We start from the raw sequence: 9,536 nt of genomic DNA, 5'->3' as shown, positions 1-9,536 counted from the left end.
TCTCTTAACAAATAATGTTTTTCTCTTTTATTCACTTGCATAATTTCTACACATACTGTAAGATACATCTCAGGTGTCATAGCTTCAAAAAACCATTTTCTGATCTACAGACCTTCTCTGAGGATAAGCTGGAGGACTGTCTTGCATTTTCTCATTCTACCCTCAATTCACCTTTGTCATTGCACTCACCACTGTGCATATAATCTACTGATGTTTCTCATGCCCTTTCTATATCATGAATCCTTTAAAAGTAAAAATATGGTTTCACACCAAATGCCTAGAACATTGCATGTTAAAAATATCTTTAGTAGATGGAGAATGGATGGATAAGTGAATCAACACTCAACAATTTCTTCTTTTGTTTTCCTTATTTTGTAAAATACATGTTCTAAAATATTTCAAACATGCAGAAAAACAAACAATGAGCACTCATGGATTCATTACTTATATGATAAATTTTAAAATTTTAGACTAACGGATGCACTTTTGAGATCACATAGTATCATTTCAGACACATGGAAAACAGAGCTAGAGGAGAAAGGGTAAAAGTATGAATGAGACTAGCCTTTATTTTGATACTACACTTGATCTTAGCCAAAAGGCCGAGAAGCGATAGCCTTTATTTTGAATGAAGTGTCATGTAGGGCAGAACCCATCCATACATTCAGCATAGAGCAGAGAAGATGAGAAGGCCCAATACGAGAAGAGACTCAAACAACAGAATTAGGGACGCCTTATACCAGAACCTTGGTAGAAGTCTAGCTGGAAGGAGGAGACTAGTGTTTACCTAGGATTTATTCAACTATCATTTTCATTCCACATTATTTATTGGATGTTTACTTTGAGATAGGCATTTTGCATACTTTTTTTCTAATTCAATCTTCAAAACAAGACTGAGGTACATATTGTATCCCTTTATAGTTAAATAACCTGATGTTTATGCTTAAGATTAAGCAACTAGTAAACTGCAGAGCCGTGTCTTTCTGCATATTTCCATGTCTCACAGATATTCTATTTCATTGTGTTATCTTCCATGCTAATGTTAGTTTTACTTGCTGATTGCATTGGACTATATTAATCCTGCTTCTAGTTTTAGACTTCATACTTTTCATGTTCTATATTCTCATATCTGTTCTGAATGTCAGTTTTAGGTACTTGGCTACATTTTTGATAGGCTTCTAGGATACAGATGGGTCTTTAGCCACCCTCTGCTCCAGTTTCAAAATGTTCTTTGTAAGTCACACGCAACCTCAATCACGCACTAAGGCCCCTCCTAAAACTGATCTTCATAGGTTGTTGAAGTGTTAAGAAAATTGTGGTCACCACAATGTTGAATGATTTACATTTTCTTTGCTTCAGTCGAACCGTCTATAATTATTTTAATGGCAGAGGGTATTGATCTCTGGGAAGCCAATTTCCTGATTATGTATATTCTACTACATGCAGAACTAGTTTTGCTATCACTTAATGCATATACCACTTGTAATTAAATTCTATTAAACTATTTAAATAGCATTCCCAAAGAGCAAAATATGCTTTACAAGAACAGCAAGAATAATCTAAGACATGTTATGGAGAAAATAGGCTAGCAGGAAAATATAACTCTAGAGTTGAAGAATGGCTGCTGAGAGCACAACCTCGGATGAATTCAGAACAGAACTAGCTGATGAACCAACATATAGAACTAAAATGTGCAACCTTCACAAGTTTAAAAAACCCACTCGTTTTAATGTCAGTAAACTGTGCAGATCCTCTAGAAGAAAGCACATAGCTTTCAATATTTATTGAACATAAATAATGACACAAACTGTCAGTAAAGTAATTCTTTTATCTCAGAGCTCAGAACATGATACCCCCAAAGGATGACTTCCTGGTGTGCTGAGTATTTTCAGCTGAAGGAGATTGGGAGTGCCACAGAAACAAGAAGGTCTCTCTGCCCTTCCCCTGAGCTCTTTTCTCCCTTGAAGTGGGCCATAGAAACCAGAGCTCCCCTCCCCAAAGCAAGCCATAAAACCTGGAAAGGTCACTCTCTGACCTCCTTCCTTTTCTGCAGAAGACCTTCATGTGACAGGTGGGTCTTCAGGGGGAGAAGGCCTTGCTCGTTTAGATTCTTCTTTACCCCAGGGGTCTAATTCTGGGCATTACAATCTCTGTATCATAGAGATAATTAGACACTCAGGTACAATAGGAGTTGCTTAGGCATAGACAAAGGACAACAGGTTTTGAGTAGACAATCAGAAATTGTGAATTGTGATAGGGACTCAGATTTCGGAAGAAGTAGTTTCAACTTTAGAAGTTTAAAATTTCTACCAAATTAGCAAAATTAACATACCTCCTATGATGAAAAGAACATAATTAATCTCAGTGATTAAGCTTCAAGTGATATCTTTTCAAATAGATGCACCAAATATTGTTATGCAAGTCAGCGGTTGAAAAGCATGTTTACCTAAATAATCAATATCATGCTTATTTCTCACTCACCTTTCTCCAAATACTTACAAAAACTGCCAAACTAAGTTTGGGTTTATAGAGATATTTACCTGTTAAATTAAGTTTAGCTTAAAGCTGCCTCCTTACATATTTTAAGTTCAGCCTAAAGGTTTCTCCCTACAGGTAAACTGAAACCTAACTGGATGTGTAAACAGACTGTAATCTACTCTTATGCTAAACACCATGTTTTGGCCAATCAAAGGTGGCCAACTGTTCAAACTGTGTTCAAATAAGGCAAATGCCAAGCTGTAACCAATTGAGCTGTTTCCGTATCTCACTTCTATTTCCCATACTTCGCTTTCCGTTTTCTGTGGCTGCACGGGAGTCTCTCTGAGCCTTCTCTGGCTCAGGAGGCTACCTGATTCACAAATTCATTCTTTACTCAATAAACCTCTTAAGTGTAATTTGCCTAAAATTTGTCTTTTAACATACCTGATGCCAACTTGTGTGCCTCCCTTAGAGTTCAGCCTGCCCTGCCTATCCTCCTAAGCTTATTTTATGTGGCACTTAACCTGATGGCCCGTTGATTGCTCGCAAGATTAATTTGACCTGAAACATACCTTTTCATCATCTCACACTCTTATTTCTGAACAAATTTACATCCATTATAGAAAATATTTATTTAGACACCCAGTATGAAGTACCACATCCAGAGTTCTGATAAAATATGAGGCAGTGACTATTTTTAAGGTGTCAGAACAATATGCATTGGTTCCCTTCCTTCATTTAATCAAACAATTATTTATTTAATGTTAATTTTTGTGCCAAGCCATGTGCACGACAACAGACGATAACAGTGACAAATGAGTGTGGTCCTTGTCCTGGAGTGGTTCACAGCCTGGTAAGGAAGTCAGAGAAATCAAGAGACAATTTCAGGACAGTTTATTAAGTGCATATTGTTCAAAACATGGAATGTGGTATCAGTCAGGGCCCTGGCAGGAAACAGCTGACACACTGAAGCTGTTTTATTGAGAAGGGCTTAACAAAGAGACTATTTACAATTTTGGGAGGAGGGTTTAAGGAATCAAACAAGTGATCACTCAGTACACTGGGAATGAAGGGCAAGGGCAATGAACAATTGAACTGAAACACAGAGAAGATCACTGTATCGACTGAGTCAGCTGGCAGGAACTGTGGCCTTACAGAAGGATGCAGGCAGCCACTGGCTACATGGCAAAGAGAGATTTGAGAACTAAATATCCTGACCACAGAAGTCACTTTCTTCTGCCCTCTGATCTTCTAGTCATGCACCTCTGGGGATGAAGCCAAGCTCAAGCCAGAGGAGCAAGAAGCCCATTGATGCAATTCTTACAAGTCATCCTCATGGGGCCCAGAACAAGGTGGAGAAGGGAAAAGAATAGGTCCAGGGGGCCAGAGGAATAATATCTAACACAAATGCCTACTCTATGCTTTTCGTATAATGTTATTCATCTTTACAACTGCCCTGTATGAAATGGTTATTTTAATTTTGCAAATGAAGAAAATGAGGTTCACAAAGTTTAAACGACTTACTCGAGGGCATGCAACTAGCAACTGATGGATTCAAGGTTTGAACTCACCAGTGTGGCTACATCTTCAGGTCTATGTATTGAGATTTATGTGCAGGAAATGATGGGACCACAAGAGAAACATGTAGCCTATACTATCTGCAAATGGGCCAAGGGAGGCAAGATTGCCATGAAAGGCTTCCTAGAGAGAGATGATGCCTGAACTGAGCTTGAAAGAAGATTGGTGTAAGAAAATAGAGAGGATAAAAGGGACAGAAACTGTTGCCCAGGTAAAGCGGGCAGCCAAACATAGAGACGACAAAATGCATTTAGGACTTCAAATAGTTGATTATGTTTGAAACAGAGAGGGCAGAAGTAACGAGAAAATATGACCTCTATAGTAGCATTGTGAAAAATTAACATAATTTAGGGACATTAAGATGAGTTAAAGAATGTATGGTTTATATCTCACAGTGTATAGGTATTAGGTTCATAGGAACAAATGAATAGGATTATTTTAGGTGAAAATAAGAAGGGAGATAGAAAGATTTTTACAACAAAGACATAATGTGCTTGCTTATTACTGAAACCCATCTTTTTCACCATTGGCCCTCAATGTTTTACTTTTGAGGTCTATGCCAACAATTTACAGAAGTTTTATTATAAAATTTATCTCTTACTGCTGTATACAATTTAATAATTTTGTGCCATTGATGTGGCTCACAGCTTCATAAATCTTGCATATGTAAAAAAGTCAATAATGCAAAGGCTACAAAGATATTATGAAGACTTCTAGAAATTCTATAATAGCACATTTGTTATAGTGTGGTCCCCATATCACTTACATATAAACTCTACCGTTTTTGTCAAACATGCCTCTTTTATCCAGTGGCCAAAAATACAGCCTTTTGTCTAGGGACAATCATGATACATAGAAATATCAAGGAAACAAACACACCAAAAATGGCCCTTGAAACAAAATAGATCATCATACAAAACTAAAGTTTTGTCTTATATAAACCATCAACTTCATTTGTTCCTCAGTTTCTCTTTAAGTAAAATAGGGACAGTAAAATCACATCATAGCATTACTGTTAGAATTAGATAATGTCTTCATAAAAGAAAGCTTCTGCTTCCCAGATCTCCAAATAGTCTATACACTTCACTTCATATTTTATACATCTCCTTTCTGGAGGACATGCCATTACTTGACTTAGGAAGGACAGGGAAAACAAACAGATGTGGAATCCTATTTCTTTGAAGAATGCCATTGGTATTTTTATGGGATTGGTAATATTGACATTTTAACAATATTAATTGGAATATTATTCTAATCCATGACATGGAATATCTTTCCAGTTTTTTTGTGTTCTCTTCAATTTCTTTCATTGATGTTTTACAGTTTTTTTGTAGAGCTCTTTTAACTTCATAGATTAAATTTGTTTCTAAATATTTTATGTTTTTGTAGTTATTGTTAATGAAGTTGATATCTTGATTCTTTTTCAGATGTTCACCATTGGCATACATAAATGATACTGATTGTTGGGTGTTGATTTGCTAGTCACTTTAGTGAATTAGTTTATAAGATCTAACAGTTTTTTAGTGGAGTCCTTAGGTTTTTCTAAATCTAAGATCCTGTCATCTTCAAACAAGAGAGGTTGATTAATGGATTAAAAAAACCAAAAGAAACAAAATCTAGTGTTCCATAGTTCAGTAGGGTGAATAGAGTTAACAATAACTATTATATATTTTAAAATAGCTAGAAAAGAAAAATTTGAATGTTCCCAGCATAAAGATAAATGTTTGGGGTGACATATATCCCAATTTACCTGATACGATCATTACACATTATATGAATCTATAAAAATGTCACATGTATCCTGAAAACATGTACATCTATTATATATTAAAACAATTAAATTTTAAAGATATAGAATCAAACTATATCCAGTTTTCTTCTTATAGTAACAATTCTAAAAAAAGTTAAGTAATGAATATAAAAGAATATACAGAATTTTGAATTATGAACTCTTTTCCCATCACCCGTTGTATCAATTTATTAATTAGTAATCTATACTTGTGCCACTAAGATTCTATATTATTTTTATTTTATATGCTAGGAAAACAGGCTGAGGGATTAAGAAACTTTTTCTTGATCCTTTGAGAATTTCATAGTTGTAACTAAATTCCCAGGCCTAGAATTCTCAATTCATTTTGATCCCTTAATCCCCTAAGGATCTCACATTTGTAGTCTTTTATATCATCAGATGAAAATTGCTACTGTACAGGATGACATATTTATATCATATGATCAATGGCACTGAGAAACAGAAAACATGTTTCATACCATAAGAAAGCAACTCTGATGTAGTATGAACTTTTTGCCTTGTGTCAGTGTAGAAGAAGCTGGAGAGCAGGCAAATGCCCTCACATCTCATTTATTTTATGATGGAGTTCCGGGGAAAGAGAAACTGGGGAAAAATCCAGGTTTCAACATCTACATTCACTGTCCATCTATCCAGAGAAGCAGGAACTCCTACCTACGTCATGTTACATACAACTTCAATTCCTTCCAATAACTATAAAACCAACCTGCTTCCCATCTTTTCCTCTGCCAGGAGATGATAGTTTATTATAAAATAGGAAGATATGAAGCACTGACAGCGTTCAGATATACTTTTATGCTGACTGTATGACTCAGTTTCACTTTGTTGAGGTATAATGATTAAATACAAAGCTTTAAGAAAGGCTAAAGTGTACATAGGGTGAACTAAGGAAATCAGGGCTCTTTCAGAATGACACAAAGGGAGGCATTTCTTTGATTTGACAGCCTAGGCCCTACCTCAAAGTTAGGCTACCTTGTCAAAGCTGTTATTTAATGGTTTTGAATTTTTCCATCCTAGAGCTGGCTAGCAGACTTATTTTCTTTATGAAAGTTATACAATCTTCTTTTAGCAGCTACATTACGAATGCGTAAGAGAAGCTATCAGATATAAGCTTATGGTTATCAAACTCCTCGGAATTCATGTGATTCTTTCTTGTTCTAGATTATAAGTATATATTTACAGAAACATGATCCAGAGAGAAAACTGGTCCAGACTCTCACCATTTAAAATAAATTTAGCTTCTGGAAAAATATTTAAATATACATTAATTATTTAAAATCAAATAAGAAAAAAAACTTGGTTCTGGAAATAAATTAAAGCCAGTGCAGTAATCTTTCAATCTGATGCACTTAGTTTCTAGGAGGTTAATAATCCAGATATAGACTCTTCATGTTGGGATATGAGGCTTTAGCGCTCATTTAGGAGATTCGGTCCTAGGCATGTAAGAAAAGGAGACTGAAATAGAAAACCTTGTATAAACTTGGCAATGTAAAAAGACTGCCCTTACAGGAAGAGTTAGATGGTAAAAACATCCACCAGAAGAGGAAAGTTAGAGCTGCAAATGATAGAAACTTTTATAGAGTCATAGAACCTGAGCTCACAATTTAAGACATGGTGAAACCCCGTCTCTACTAAAAATACAAAAAGTAGCTGGGCATGGTGGCTCATGCCTGTAGTCCCAGCTACTCGGGAGGTGGAGGTTGACATATGTGTGTGTGTGTATATATACATATATATGGTTTTATTATAATATTTTAGCAGTATATATATATACTGCTAAATGATATGTGTGTGTATATCTCTCTCTCTCTCTCTCTCTCTCTCTCTCTATATATATATATATATATCTCCTGCTAAACTTAGCAGGATGTATATACTCCTAAACATTGTAGTAATATATTACTATAATATAATATAGTACTATATAATATATACTATATTATTATATTATATTATAATTAAATATTATAGTAATATTATAGTAAAACCAAAATAAAACACAAATCTTAGAAACCTCACAGAAAAAAGATTATTCCTCCCCACCCCCAAATTAGACAATTAAAAATATAATAAAGGAATATATCCAATGTACTAAGAAAAAATAGCATCAAAACATAGAATTTCAGTTTAATGTATTATGATTTAAGAATGGAGTTAAATAAAGGTATTTTGAGGGGAAAGGCTGCGAGTGTTTACCATTCACAGCTTTTCAATGAGAGAATGACTAAACCATGTACATGATTGTGGAGGAAAGAACTCAGAACAAAAGTGAGCAAAAATAACTAGTTAAAAACAACCTGTTTCCCCTTCCCTCATCTCCTAGCAACGAATCACTCTGATTTCTGTTTCTGTGAGGGTTTGAATATTTTAGGTACCTTATAAGTGGAATCATGCAACATTTTTCTTTCAGCGGCTATTAGCTGGTTCATTTCATTTAGCATAATGTTTTTCAAGTTCATCCATGTTGTTGCAGTTGGCAGGATTTGTTTCATTTTTAAGACTCAATGGTATGCCACTGTGTATATATACCACATTTTCTTTATCCATACATGTCAATGGACACATCGGTTGATTTTATATCTTACCTATTATGGATAGTGCTGCAATAAACATGGGAGTACATGTATGTCTTTAAGATACAAATTTCATTTCCTTTGTATATATAGGATTGTTAGTAGTAGGATTGCTAGATTGTATGGTAGTTCTATTTTAACTTTTTGAGGAACCTCCATACTGTTTTTCATAATGTCAGTATCTATATTCTCAATGTTTCAGTTATGCAATATGAAACAGTTTTAAAGATCTGCTATACAACATAGTGCCAATAGTTAATAATACAGTATTATACAGTTAAACATACATTAAGAGAGCATATCTTAGATTAAGAATTTCTACCACAATAACAAAACAAACACACATACACACAAAGGGACATCAAGAAACTTCTGAAAGTGATGGATTTTTTTTTTTTTTACCTCCATTGTGGTGATGGTGTCCTGAGTGTATATGAATATCTATCATCTTAAAATTCTATACATTAAACATGTGCAGTTTTTATTTTATATCAATATCTCAAAAAACTGTTTAAAAAGCAATTTATAGTTTCACTGGCAGGAAAATGGTGAGTGTGTCCACTAGGCCTTCTTCAGTTCTATGGTTTATCTATTTAAAATTCCTTGAAAGAACTGGAATGGTTCTCTTTGTAGTTTCCAGTATTCATCTGTTTTTTCCTATTTTTAATTTGATGTTCATGTCCATGGAAACCTAATAGAAAACTTCACATTTATATTAAATTTTCTTGTATAAATTTTAAAAATAACTAGATAAAAATGTGAGAAATATACTGACCATAAAAACAAGAGTGATGACAAATAATTGCAGTGGTTTAAAAATGAGGTGAAACTAGAATACTATACATAACACAGAAAATGACTTTAAGCTAAAATTGTTATTAAGGATTAAAAAAAGCTGTTATTACAGATGGAAGAACCAATTCATTTACCAAATAGCTAAACATTTTCTAAATTTGCGTATACCTATTTATTGCCCCAATCTAGAATACAAACGTGAATATACCAAAAGGTTAAAAGTATAGGGATAGAAAAAGAAAACCAGGAAATTATTAGCTGAGCTAAAGCTGTTATAACTTTATCACATAAAATAGTCTTTAAGC

General features: G+C 34.3%; 1 pseudogene; it reads right to left on the bottom strand.

Annotated features, from left to right (window-relative positions):
- Positions 1-537: 537 nt before the first annotated feature.
- On the bottom strand, positions 538-614 carry LOC116477600 (U2 spliceosomal RNA; annotated as a pseudogene).
- Between the last annotated feature and the right edge of the window lie 8,922 nt (positions 615-9,536).

This window comes from Hylobates moloch, unplaced genomic scaffold (assembly GCF_009828535.3).
Source record: "Hylobates moloch isolate HMO894 unplaced genomic scaffold, HMol_V3 SCAFFOLD_11, whole genome shotgun sequence".
Classification (NCBI taxonomy): Eukaryota; Metazoa; Chordata; class Mammalia; order Primates; family Hylobatidae; genus Hylobates; species Hylobates moloch.
The sequence above is the reverse complement of the archived record's forward strand: the minus strand, read 5'-3'. Positions and strand labels throughout refer to the sequence as shown.